At 41.1% G+C, this 14,206-nt stretch overlaps 1 protein-coding gene across 1 annotated transcript in view; it reads right to left on the bottom strand.

Moving 5' to 3' along the window:
* Window positions 1-4,220, bottom strand: part of LOC126092862 (facilitated trehalose transporter Tret1-like) — an 87,721-nt gene extending 83,501 nt beyond the window's left edge. Inside the window, exon 1 of the mRNA XM_049908592.1 lies at window positions 4,097-4,220. The gene's annotated coding sequence lies outside the window, so the exon portion shown is untranslated. The remainder of the gene's footprint in view (window positions 1-4,096) is intronic.
* Between the last annotated feature and the right edge of the window lie 9,986 nt (window positions 4,221-14,206).

Genomic DNA, 14,206 nt, shown 5'->3' with positions numbered 1-14,206 from the left:
CACTTACCTCACAAAAATCTTCGTTACTCAAGCTACTGCAATACAGCGAGCGCCACTACTGCCAGCTAAATAAAAGATTCAAACTGCAGAAGGCACTAACTACTGATAGGCATAGTTAGCAATTGAAAGATGTTAATAGAGAACAAACACTGTATTTACCTTAACAGTCATAATATATATAGTAGTTCATGACATCCAGTGTTACAAATTTCAAAACTCCGCCATCTCTCTCCCCACATCCACCACTGCTGGCGGCTCACCTCCAACTGCGCAACGCTACGCGCTGTTAACATCCAGCTGCCGCTGCCCAACACTACAATGGCAGACAACAATGCAAACTAGCCACAGACTGCACACAGCACAGCCAGTGATTTTCATACAGAGCGCTACGTAACGTTGCCAATAAGAACATATAAACAGCCTACTTACACAGTGTGTGTAGACCGCAGACAGTTTGGTTTCAGGCCCTCGACTGGCCGCCTCCTAACCAATATACGGCCATCACTGGAACCGAAGCAGAACCAGCTTTCACCAGAAAACACAACAGAACTCCACCTTGCCATCCAGTGAGCTGTCGCTTGACACCACTGAAGTCACAAATGGCGGTGGTTTGGGGTCAATGGAATGAACGAAACAGGGCGTCTCGCTCGGAGTTATAACCGATTTGTAATAGTTCGTTGTGTAACTGTGGTACCAAATGTTGCTCAAACTGCAGATGCACTACTACGGGCCAGAGTCATATGCCTAACAGGATAATCTTCCCTGTCAGTTGTGGCACGTAGCTACCCAGAGCCCGGTCTTCTTGCAACCGTACATTCTTGTGACTACCGCTGCCAGCAATCATGTACAGTGGCTATATACCTGTCAAGTATTTCTGCAGTGTCGCAGAAGGAACATTCAGTTTCTCGTAGCCCCATTACACGACCTTGTTCAGATTCAATGAGGTATTGATAATGGCGTCTTTGTCGTCTTAAAGGCACTCATGACTAACATCATGCCACCAAGTCCATTCTCAAAGGTAAACAAAGCCCACAGCCGTTACAGCGTGTATTTAAAGCAAACCTGATTTGCATCCTCGTAGTGGCGCCATTAGCGCTGCTCTTATGAGACTGGCGCGAATTTTGTACAGACATCATCTTTCAGATGTAGAAATATGCCTGTTAACTTTCGTTTGTGTCTCACAACTCCTTCTAGCTGTTGTGATTTTTTTCTGTTAGTTTAAATGTGTACATAGACAATGACCGTCTGAATGTTTACCGGGGCATCATGTAAAGTCTTTAAAAAAATAGTTAAGAAACTAATATATATATATATATATATATATATATATATATATATATATATATATATATCGAGACTTTTGCTAGCGACGTTTCCAAAATTATACAGCCCGAGGCATATGGCTCTGGCGCATCGCACTGCATCTGCAGTTTTAGCAACAGTTGGTACCACAGTCACATATCAGTTACAAATCGGTTACTTTAACAACAGCTCAGAGCCAGTTTCGTGCGCAAATTTGAAGTAAATCCGTCAAGAACTTATCGAAATTTTTCGTAACAATAGAAGTGCATATTTATCCTCCCTGATGTAATACATATGGCAGAATGTTCTTTCACCAAGTTGTGTTCTTGATTATCAATTAAAAAAAAAATACATCCCATGATCTGTGTCTGTTTGTTTCAGCTATTGTTCTTGAGCTATTGTTCTTGACATAGAGATTGCATTGTTTACTTTCTGGTGTATTAGAGTACGTATACCTAATCAAGCTCATATAATTATCAGATGTAGGGAAGGATATAATGTCTCTTTGACGGTAGTCAGTACTACTTTGAATTTTGTTTCTGCGGAATCTTGGTGCCTAACTTCTCGAGCTTTTTTCCCCGTGAACGTTTGCTGACGTACATTACATTCAGCAGTGATACACAGTACTAGGATATAGTTTCTTACGCTTCTTCCTGAAAGAACGCCTGTTGATCTAGACATCACATTTGACTTATAAATCCCAATGAACAGTATGTTAACGCCATCATTGTATAAGATGCAGTGATTGTGACTGAAATTCACCGCATTACAATGGTGCTCAGATCGGCGCTAATGAGCAATGAGCTGTTGAGACTGTAACATTGCCTTCAACTCAACAACGTACTAGAAATGAAAATTAATTCACTGCCAGGCGTGAGTGCAAGAAGCTGCCCACCATTCGGAAGTTCTCCACAATAAAATGTAATATGCCACAGCCTTAGAGAAGGTTAATAACCACATGGATACCGTAGTCCGAACAAAGTATTTTCTGCGCCTCACTCAAATAGCGACCATAAACAAGTGTAACTCTTGATGATACCAAATAGCGGGTCCCACACCCTTCTACGATGTATCAAAACCGACGTTTCCAAATTGATTAGGTAGCATCAGGTCATGTTGTGTAATTGGCAATAATAACTAAGCACATGAATCTTACACGTAGGAGAAAAAAATTAAGTCTTGCTTGTCTGACTGAACGAAATGTTTAATCTCTGTCAAAGCATCCTAATAACGACACTGAATGTGTGATTGACTCGAAATAGATATGCTTGGAGCACGCAGACGAGGAATATAATAAGACGTTTTTTTTAATCACATGGCATCGTTGTGGAACAGCACGTACTAAAGTCAAACAAAGACATGGAGCTGTGTTTCATTCTCATCACAAATAAGTATAAGCAGAAATGGAATCCAAAGTAAACAGCCCAGTGACGTAAACATTAGGTTGAATCAAATCTTCAGCTAAACTTCCGTATCACAAGAACTACAGTTTGTACAGATACTTTAAAACTCTTCGGTGAAGAACACGCAGGGTGATATTCGTGACCAGTGTGAAAGAATTCAACGAAAGAGAAAGAACTAGGTGACAAATACCAATAGACGAGAAAGAAAACTTAAGGTGTAGAGAATGGTTCAATTGATGAGAAGACGTATTACATTCACAACTATACTGCAGTTTGACCAGAGTAGCTCGTGGCTCCCATCATAACAACTAGTACTTCATTCGTTTAAAAGGGAACTTGAAAAACTTGTGTAACATCGAGAACATGTTGTGTGTCAGGCCATGAAAGATACGTTGTTAGTCCCTAACGACACTGAAAGTTACTATTCAATCTAAACCAAACGGAAGACGTCAAAACGAATCATTGATTCTCGCAACTACTTTATACTGTAATTTCGTTGGTCTGAAGTCGAAAAGAAGTCCTTTTGTTGTTTTGGTTTCACGGCGACAGAGGTAGTTTCTGGGTCGTTTGACCTGTGAGAGAATGTAAGAGAAATTCGGAAAACACATAAATGGATGCACTGGATGAAGGTATCAGTTTTTTCCGAAAAGTTGTTTACAGAACTTCAAGAAACGGTGTGGGGTCAGACACTACGTATTCTACGGGTAGGTCTATCGATATCACATTGATCGAGAAGGTAATGTTATCGTATCAGACGACTCCAAAAATAAGAAGTAATGCTTTTTACCACTAATGTAAGGAAAGGTGCTAATTTTTAATATTGGCCATTAGAAAAACACCATCACTCAACCACTGATAGAGATTGACCTGGTATGGATGCAGCTGCCGATATCACCAACACGCTAGAGAAATTCGTGTTTTCCACCTTGTAACAAATTCTACTTAATGAGTGCCAAAAAAAAAATGGTTCAAATGGTTCTGAGCACTATGGGACTCAACTGCTGAGGTCATTAGTCCCCTAGAACTTAGAACTAGTTAAACCTAACTAACCTAAGGACATAACAAACATCCATGCCCGAGGCAGGATTCGAACCTGCGACCGTAGCGGTCTCGCGGTTCCAGGCGGCAGCGCCTTTAACCGCACGGCCACTTCGGCCGGCTAATGAGTGCCAATCCAGTACATGTACTAATTGCTTGGTTCAAAAGTTCCTCAACAACTCTACTAAAAGCAATCTGCATTTCCATATTTAATTCTATTTGTGCTTTGATTTAGCCTCTACAGCACTACATCGTTTACTCCACCCACCCTCCATCTACACACACACACACACACACACACACACACACACACACGACACAGAAATTGGAATACTGACTCGTTTTCACCTTACCAACAACAGCAGCAAGTAGCTGAGGCCAAGTGGCTGGTTTCGTTTCGACCGACTGCAATTCTTCAACCGTATTCCCATTGGTGACAGGCTTGGTATAGGGCCATATCGCCGCAATGTTTTTGAAGACACCTTCCACTCCGCATCCGTCGGCCACATCGCACCGTTTGCTTGTGAGCGCCTTCATTCCTGTATTTACTAACCGGAAGACGGAATCCCTTAAGTACCTGCGAACAATCCGGACGATTATCCACAAGTGCGTGCGCAGCAGCCCGTGTTTACAACGAGCACGAAACAGACTGGTGGCGCATTAAAACACACACACACACACACACACACACACACACACACACGACCCACCACCAAATCGGCCGGAGGTCGATAAATGCGATGTAAATGTACAGACAAACAAATGAAACAATTCCAGAAAAACTGAGTGATTTATTTGAGAGAAAGCGTCACAAATTGAGAACGTTAACAACGAATTGGTCCACCTCTAGTCCGTTATTGGCTTGGCATTCACTGATATAACTGTTGGATATCCTTCTGAGTGTTAAAGTGCCAAATTCTGTCTAACTGGCGCGTTGGACCTTCAAAATTCCGAGACGGTTGGAGGGCCCTGCCGATAATGCTGCACCCATTCTCAGTTGGGGAGAAATCCGGCGACGTAGGATTTGGCAATCAGGAGCACAAGTTGTAGAGAATCTCGCCATGTGTGGCTTGCCATTAACCCTCTGCCCCCCAGTTAACCTGATAGCATACGTTACGTGTTTTCTCTGCCTCGTGATGACTGGGTGTTGTGTGATGTCCTTAGGTTAGTTAGGTTTAAGTAGTTCTAAGTTCTAGGGGACTGATGACCATAGATGTTAAGTCCCATAGTGCTCAGAGCCATTTGAACCATTTGAACACGTTACGTGTGTTCGTACCTCTCTCTCCAATCAATAGGCTTGGGTTTTTCACGCCACTAGTACCTTCCTACCTTCAGGAGCTGTTTACAACTTCATTCATTAGTTTTCACTCGACCTCCGTGGAGAGCAGATGTGACGTTAGTGGAATCTCAGGCTCATTGCGCCCGATTACGTCTCAATTACAGATGTGTGTATTTTTGTTTCTTTTTGTTCATAGTTGTTATTTTGCTCACATGATGGATGTGTAGTGTGAATTTTGTAGATATTTTGTGAAAATATGTAGTATACTGAGCTGGCCTTTCAGTCACAACGTAATTATTCTGGCACTCTCTCTTTTGCACACCACAGATAAGGCTCGGAATAATAACGATTTGTCTAACCCATGTCGTCTCGAAGAAATACATGATATGCTCATGCGCAATGAAGAGAAGACCCCACGCTGTCTGAGGACCTTGGTAATGAGAGTGACAGTGATTCACAAGACGAGTCGGAAGAACGTGAAGGCGACGCTGTTGCGGAACAAGATGATGAAGGTACTTCTGACGATGGAGAAGGAAGAGACAACAAAATGAGAAACATTATTTGCGAAGAGATAAGAAGACCATGTGGGTCATAAAGCCATCTCTGAAAAGACATCGCATTGGCCCTCACAACATCATCACACACATTCGTGGAGACGTAAGAAACGCTAAGAAAGCTAAAAATTTGTTCACTGATGAAATCCTTGAAACAATCGAGGATAGTTTCCGCCGAGCGAGAGAGAGAGAGAGAGAGAGAGAGAGAGAGAGAGAGAGAGATCCGTTCCACAGATGTAATTGAACTATGAGGTTTTATTGGCTTGTTGTTCCTAGCAGGTGCGTACAAATGCAATTGTCCGAGTCTGGAGCAAGTTAGAGGACTGAAGGAGAAGACGTTGAAAATTTCAGTCTCGTGACGAGTCTCAAACGGTTTAAGCGTCTGTTTGTTTTGACGACCGAACTAGCAGAGCCCAACGGAGCGAATTTGTCCGGCTAGCTCCTATTCTTTTCAACAGAGCTATGGCGCCGAGGATAACATCGCAATAGACGAAATGATTCCTGTTTCCGAGATAGGTGTGTTTTTCGGCAGTACATACCCTCAAACCCAAACAAATATGGAATAAAATATTTTGCTCTTGTTGACGCTAAAGTGGTATACACAGTCAACATGAGTTCTATGTTGAACTGCTGCTCGCAGATACTTTCTGTGTCAGAAACAAATCAAAGTGAAGTTGTCATGAGACTGGCTAAGCCTTTTTTGATTTGATAGCAATATCACTGCTGATAGCTGGCTTTCTGATTTTGACCACATCGACTATTTGGAGATAAAAAGCTGTTATATGTTGGAACCGTCAGTAAAAATAAAAGACAATTGTCGTTAGATTTTGTTCATGTAAAAGTTAATAAACAATACAGCATTACGTTTGACTATACTGATGAGAAGGTTTTGGTTTCCCACATCCCGTTCCAGAACAAAAATGTTTTTGTTGTATCTTCGCTTCATAATAACAGTGCCACTGATCCCGACTCTGGAGAGAAAAACAAACCAGAGATAGTCACTTTCTACAATTCAGCAAAAGGTGGCGTTGATACTGCAGATAAAATATTGCTACTTACAGTATGAGCCGAAAGAAAAAGGGCTGGCCAGTGATCATTTTTCACCATGTTGAATGTGCGTGTTATCAACTCCCATGGAAATCAAATGGAGAAACTGCGTAAGGAGTGCTTCTAAAATCGATAGCACATCAGTTTGCTCTTTGAGAGGCTTGAATAAGATTTTATTCCCCTCCAGCTTGCAAAGCCGACTCAAATGATTTAACCCCACAGAAGACAGAAAGAAATCGCCATCTCTCTCCCATCACAAAAGACATAGATGCACCACATGCATCACATGCACAACAGAAGAGGGTCAGAGAAGGATGTCATACAAAGAGCGCAAAAACAGCCACAACGCTGTCTGCTTATCCAATGCAAATACGATCTGCCACTTTTCCTTCTTTATACGCCAAGTGTTTCTTACGGTAATTCTGAGGGGCTGTGAAAGACACTAAAATAGTGACTTAAAATCGGAGTTTTCCGCTCTAATTTACAGTTTGATAAAATTTATGTATCGAAAACTGTAACTGCTTGCTGGTGGTTTCAGAATTACCGTTCTTTATGTTTTGTTTCTTTTGTATTTAATAAAAGGTTTTTTAGCATCCATGTTCATATCGTCTGTTTAGACATGTTCCTACAAAATTCACTGATTATGTTTAGGGTACTAAAGTTGAAAATGTGAGGTAATAGATTTGGTTCAAATGGCTCTGAGCACTATGAGACTTAACTGATGAGGTCATCAGTCCCCTAGAACTCGGAACTACTTAAGTCTAACTAACCTAAGGACATCACACATATCCATGCCCGAGGCAGGTGTCAGGCACATGGTATTCGAACCCGGAGTCCCATAACTGCGCCTGATGGGGATTAAGGGCAACAAAATGGGGTGCTGAATACCGTCGACGTACCGCTGTGTTGTAAGGGTGCCGCGGATGACACCAAAAAGGGGGCATCCTATGAAAAGAAGTGGCAGCGCACACCATCAGTCCTGGCTGACGGGCCGTATTTTTTTTGGTCATCAGTCTACTGACTGGTTTGATGCGGCCCGCCACGAATTCCTTTCCTGTGCTAACCTCTTCATCTCAGAGTAGCACTTGCAACCTACGTCCTCAATTATTTGCTTGACGTATTCCAATCTCTGTCTTCCTCTACAGTTTTTGCCCTCTACAGCTCCCTCTAGTACCATGGAAGTCATTCCCTCATGTCTTAGCAGATGTCCTATCATCCTGTCCCTTCTCCTTATCAGTGTTTTCCACATATTCCTTTCCTCTCCGATTTTGCGTAGAACCTCCTCATTCCTTACCTTATCAGTCCACCTAATTTTCAACATTCCTCTATAGCACCACATCCCAAATGCTTCGATTTTCCGGTTTTCCCACAGTCCATGTTTCACTACCATACAATGCTGTACTCCAGACGTACATCCTCAGAAATTTCTTCCTCAAATTAAGGCCGGTATTTGATATTAGTAGACTTCTCTTGACCAGAAATGCCTTTTTTGCCATAGCGAGTCTGCTTTTGATGTCCTCCTTGCTCCGTCCGTCATTGGTTATATTACTGCCTAGGTAGCAGAATTCCTTAACTTCATTGACTTCGTGACCATCAATCCTGATGTTAAGTTTCTCGCTGTTCTCATTTCTACTACTTCTCATTACCTTCGTCTTTCTCCGATTTACTCTAAAACCATACTGTGTACTCATTCCGTTCAGCAGATCATTTAATTCTTCTTCACTTTCACTCAGGATAACAATGTCATCAGCGAATCGTATCATTGATATCCTTTCACCTTGTATTTTAATTCCACTCCTGAACCTTTCTTTTATTTCCATCATTGCTTCCTCGATGTAAAGAATGAAGAGTAGGGGCGAAAGGCTACAGCCTTGTCTTACACCCTTCTTAATACGAGCACTTCGTTCTTGATCGTCCACTCTTATTATTCCCTCTTGGTTGTTGTACATATTGTATATGACCCGTCTCTCCCTATAGCTTACCGCTACTTTTTTCAGAATCTCGAACAGCTTGCACCATTTTATATTGTCGAACGCTTTTTCCAGGTCGACAAATCCTATGAAAGTGTCTTGATTTTTCTTTAGCCTTGCTTCCATTATTAGCCGTAACGTCAGAATTGCCTCTCTCGTCCCTTTACTTTTCCTAAAGCCAAACTGATCGTCACCTAGCGCATTCTCAATTTTCTTTTCCATTCTTCTGTATATTATTCATGTAAGCAGCTTCGATGCATGAGCTGTTAAGCTGATTGTGCGATAATTCTCGCACGTATCAGCTCTTGCCGTCTTCGGAATTGTGTGGATGATGCTTTTCCGAAAGTCAGATGGTATATCGCCAGACTCATATATTCTACACGCCAACGTGAATAATCGTTTTGTTGCCACTTCCCCCAATGATTTTAGAAATTCTGATGGAATGTTATCTATCCCTTCTGCCTTATTTAACCGTAAGTCCTCCAAAGCTCTTTTAAATTCCGATTCTAATACTGGATCCCCCCTAAATCGACTCCTGTTTCTTCTTCTATCACATCAGACAAATCTTCACCCTCATAGAGGCTTTTAATGTATTCTTTCCACCTATCTGCTCCCTCCTCTGCATTTAACAGTGGAATTCCCGTTGCACTCTTAATGTTACCACCGTTGCTTTTAATATCACCAAAGGTTATTTTGACTTTCCTGGGCCGTATAGCGGGCGATAACCAGTTTGGCGTCCCACCACCGTCCGCGGCGCCTCTAGACACATCTGGAATCTCACTGGCCCGAGTACAGTTGACTTCAGTGATGAGTTCCGCTTCGAAGTGAGCCCCGATGACCAGCGAAGAAGTGTCTAGATACAACCCGAACGGCAAAGGGATACCATATCGACTGTCGCCTGCCATATGGCGCCACAACAAGGAGATATGGTCTGAAGCGCAATTTCTTTTCACAGCACGACCTCTTTGGTTGTCATTTGCGGTACCGTTACAGGACAGAGGTACATCGACGATATCGTATACTCCGTTTTGTTGCCCTTCAAGGCAAACCAACTCAGGCTTACATTTCAGCAGGATAATACCTGCCCGCACACGGAGAGTGTTTCTACTTTCGTATTCATGGTTGCCAAACCATGTCATGGCCAGAAAGATCGCCGCTGCTCTCCGCAATTGAGAATATATTGAGGGTTACGGGCAGGACCCTCTAACTAGATCGAGATGTTGACGATCTAACTCCCCAGTTGGACAGAACGTGACACAATATCCCTCAGAAGGACATCCAGCAGTTATATCAATGAATGCGAAGCCGAACGAACTCGCATAAGGGCCAAAGGTGGACCAGCGCCTTATTTACGCGCTCAGTGTGTGAAGCTCTTTGTCTTGAATAAACCACCAATTTTTTTGACACTGTCTGTACATGTACCTCACAGTTACCGATTTCCTACCCATTCGGATAATTACTTCGTTGTATGTATGTATGTATGTGTGTGTGTGTGTGTGTGTGTGTGTGTTTTGTCTATTAGAGTGTATATTTTGAACAGGTAAATATATCGAAATACTGTATTCGGAAAGCTATAACGGACAATGTGGCTAATTATTGCACAAGTAATTGTTAATGTTTACAGCTGTCGAATTATGACACTGGCTTCGTTTTCCTTTAAATAGAACTATATACTTTTGCCTACGACGAGGATTTCAGTGACATAAATTCTATGTATCCGATAGCATTAAGAAAACAACGGCGTGATGCACTGCGCTGCTGTCAGCAGGAAAAGCCCCATTGATGTCTGCCCAATTGTATCCAATGAAAGCAAACACATAACTTTGGTTCAAATGGCTCTGAGCACTATGGGACTTAACATCCTTGGTCATCAGTCCCATAGAACTTAGAACTAGTTAAACCTAACTAACCTAAGGACATCACACACATCCATGCCCGAGGCAGGATTCGAACCTGCGACCGTAGCAGTCGCGCGGTTCCGGACTGAGCGCCTAGAACCGCTCGGCCACCTCGGCCGGCCAAACACGTAACTCTGTCCGGTGCTTGTAGGTACTGCTATGACTCTCATATCCAGTGTTCAGAGCATTGACCTAGGGCATTGGTCATGCTAGAGAGTGATTCTGGACAAACAGTACTACATATCGATTTTCCATATTTACTTAGCGATGAGTGGGTCAGTGTTGTACGGCATTTATCGTATTCGGGGTTCGTTGGCATTTATTTAGAGACATCTTTTTTCGTTTTCAACAGAGATAAAAGTCCATAGGTGTTATGTCTAGGAGCGTGCAGGCCATTTTGAGTTCCCTGAACGAACTGTTGAGTTTTGCCAAAAGCATCCAAAGGAACATCTGGGGACTCGTTTAAGAGTCATGGCCCTTGTATGTCTATATGAGTTTATGTACTAGTGTCTTTTCTTAGTCTCAGTACATGCCACTTGACATTCTGTCTATTTGCCAGTGTGTATCTGTTATTGTGTCTTATCGTGGTCGTGTATAACTTTATGTTCCTCATAGACTACATAATGAAGCACTTAGTGTGGTATAATGTGCGAATTTGTTTTAACATGAAACGGTCTAATAGAGTGTAGAGTATTACGTTCATCTGTGTTGTCAATCGAAGTAATTTACTTGTAGTATTCACAAGTGTTTGGCTGCTCAACAGGTTACGAGCCCAGTCCAGTATTATGTCGATCTTTACAAGAATTGCTTTACTCAACATTATTTGGTGAATGTTCCGAGGCTGAAAGGAAGTGAAAACCATGGAGATGGGGCTTTTGCAATCGAGGACGTACTAATTCTTGATAGACTGCCAAGCTTAACCCAGAAACAACTGCATCTGTTTATGCCAAGGCCAAGGTGAAAACAATTCTTACTATTCAGTTCTCTTTGTACGTGCAAGTAAAAGATGCAGGGACGACTGTGAAATTTTTCCAGAAACTGAAAGTGTTGTTTGACGACTATGTCAACAAAGAAGTTATTTTCTATAAGTGCAAAAAGTCAGGATTTTTCAAAGGTAAGTGTTCTAATAATGAGGTCAATAATATTGGACAAACCCGAACCTCATTTGCCTTCAGTGCTTGTTTTTCAAGTGGTTTTCAATAGAATTGACTTGTATAGTGATTTGGTACTACTGTGCATATCATTGCAAATAAAAACTGGACGAAGAATAAATTGAATGCGGTTAGCACGCATAAAATAGTGGCAGCGAATCAGATTGAAATTCCAGTGTCATGCTCTGGAGAAGTTATTTAACAACAGTAGTTGGAAAGACCTCCTATGATTACACAGCAAAAAATGTGTGCGCTCCAGAATTGATAACAGATCTGTTGCCTCTCAGCAGGTCGATTGATCAAGGAAATTAAACTTAATACTGAGCACTGCAATATTTTTTACAAGAATCAACAATTAGTTGCAATTGCAGATCTTATAAACGGTGTTTCCGAGGTGAACATTGACAACAGAAGTAATTTGTTAGCAACGGTTACTGCATCTAGTTCGTGTAGAAGATTAAGAAATTTAAATGCAAAGGATTTTACAAAAATAAAGGATGGAAAGATGTTGCTGTTGAAGGAACGGTGTATGAAGATGTTAACATCAGTATTACTGGGCAGAATTGTGTGGTGTGTAATCAAGGCAAGCATACAAGCCAGCCATTCGCACATGAAGGCGGTATTGTTACTAAAGCACCTATAATTAAGCGTGCAGTAGGCTATAGTAATGGCTGTGGGCCTTATGACCCTGATGCAAATGAATCAGTGATAAGTAAAGATGTGACTGTAATCGAAAATATCAATGTTGTAGAAGCTGAAATAAAGAATAACGAAGAAATCGTGATTTCACTGGAGGAAGACGAAGAGAAAAAGACGGGGGAGCCTACATCAAGAAAAGACTTTCATGATGCTTCAGAATATTCAGTTATGTCAGAGGAACAAACTTACGACCAAAAACTTGTTACACAAGAAGATGAAGTGAAGAAGGTTAGAAGAGCACGTCTAATAGTTCAGACCAAGTAGGAGATATAGTGATTAAGAGATTTATTTTTCAGCAGGAACTTCAGGTTTGATGGAGGAGGCCCCTTTCCGCATCTGACGCAGAAGAATGGAAACGTGCTAGGTATGAAGAGACAGAAGTTTTTGAAGACAACGACACATGAGAAATGGTAGGTGTTCTAAAAAGTGCTACTGTTCTGCAGGGTAAACGTGTGTTTAAGACAAAAAATTAACAGTTAAGGTGAAGTGCAGATTAGTGGCAAGAGGATTCACTCAGAAACTTGTAACAGATTATGATAAAACCTTGTTACTTATGGTAGGGCATTCTACACCCAGACTTTTCATGACGTTATCTGTTAAACTAGATTTAAAGATCACACATCACGATGTGAAGGAAGCTTTCTTCAATGATATTCTGAAGGCGGAAATTTTTATAAAACAAATTGAAGGTTTTAATCTTTGTGATTATAATGGAAAAGTTTTAAAAGTAAAAAGAGCTGTGTGTGTTAAAACAATTATCCAGAGTGTAGAATCAAAGCGTAATTGATGTTTTAAATTATTTAGATCACAAATGGACTAGACTATGACATTACTTGCTTTTAAAACATAAGAACAAAGACTTAGTTACTACGATAGTTTTATAAATCGATTTTTATGTTTTCTCAAATGACACGGGTGAGACTGAATTCTTGAAACATAAACTAAGTTTGTTCTAAGTAAAGGGTTTTGGAATAGCTAAAAGTTGTTTATGGATGGAAATAAAATATGACGATATTAATGAAGTACGATATAGCAGTACCTGTGTTATTCCGAGCAACAATGAAGTTCCTTCGGTCATCTGCGCACGTCCGAAGGAACTTTACATCGTTATTCACAATAACACAGGCACTGCATGTCGTATTTATCCGCCGACATCGGGAAAGCGACTTTCAAGTACAATGTTTCTCCAGGATGGGAATATATATAATGGATGTACGAGTACAGGTTGTAGACACATGGTTGACGACATAAGGAAATTTGAGTCTGGCCGTCAGACGTGCACGGAAAGCCAAATGGTAAGGCGACCACTCACGATAAGCGGAAAATCCAAGTTCGAGTTCCGGTCAGCCAAAAATTTTCATTGTCGTCATTTCATTATACAGCTGATGGTAGTCCAAATTTGCAACGGCAAATACATTTCATGTATTAAAGGAGTGTTTGCTTCAAGTCAAGAGAAATTTATTGACCAGTTACTGGAAACTGTAAAAATTCCTATTGAAACTAAACTTGATTTCCTAAATAAAAAGAAATTTAGTTTTATGATGTTTCTTATGAAGCCCTAATAAGCAGATTAATGTATTTATCTGAACTTACAAGACTACATATTGTTTTCAGTGTGAGCCACTTACGTCAGTTTAATAGTTCGTATTCTAACAAGCATTGGAGATGTGCCAAGAGCGTTTTGAGATATTTGAAGTGAACTAAGGCCTGTTGCCTAATGTCTACAAAGGGAGATTTAGAACTACATTAGAAGAGTGTTGCTCTTTCCAGAAGAGAGACTAAGTATATGGCTCTTCCTGAGGTTTGTCAAGAGGCCATTTGTTTAATAAGTTTTTTGTATGAACTGATAGACTATGACAATTCTG

Source organism: Schistocerca cancellata, chromosome 7 (assembly GCF_023864275.1).
Source record: "Schistocerca cancellata isolate TAMUIC-IGC-003103 chromosome 7, iqSchCanc2.1, whole genome shotgun sequence".
NCBI lineage: Eukaryota > Metazoa > Arthropoda > Insecta > Orthoptera > Acrididae > Schistocerca > Schistocerca cancellata.
Note: the sequence above shows the minus strand (reverse complement) of the source record. Positions and strands in the feature narration are given on the sequence as shown.